Genomic DNA, 486 nt, shown 5'->3' with positions numbered 1-486 from the left:
TATATAATTTTATATAATTATATATAGAGAACACACACACACACACACACACACACACACACACACACACACACATTTTTCCCGGGTTATAAACTCTAAAAAGAGTTGAAATGTTCAAAAATATTATCATACATTTTTATTAATTAAATTGTGTTACATCCAAACCTTTGGAGGTTTCTTTTTTTTTGGTCGCGGAAATAATGAGGGAGAATGGAGAAGGTCAGAAAGGACGGCTCTATCTCATAGATATACGCGCAGAAGAGAACTGTGAGTCGCATCTTTCGGTCCTGGAATATGGGTCAATGTCCCGAAAGGACGCTATGACACCTGTTCCGGTAGACAGTACGAATGTTGATCCTACTTTTTGGATCAAGGAACTTAATTCTTTCGACCCGAGACGGGACTTCGTGCGATCTCAGGAATTAGAAGGAAAGGGAATGTGATGTTATAAATAAATAGAAGCTGAGGGTCTCATTTTATGATATA

This window comes from Atta colombica, unplaced genomic scaffold, assembly GCF_001594045.1.
Source record: "Atta colombica isolate Treedump-2 unplaced genomic scaffold, Acol1.0 scaffold117, whole genome shotgun sequence".
NCBI lineage: Eukaryota > Metazoa > Arthropoda > Insecta > Hymenoptera > Formicidae > Atta > Atta colombica.
The sequence above is the reverse complement of the archived record's forward strand: the minus strand, read 5'-3'. Positions refer to the sequence as shown.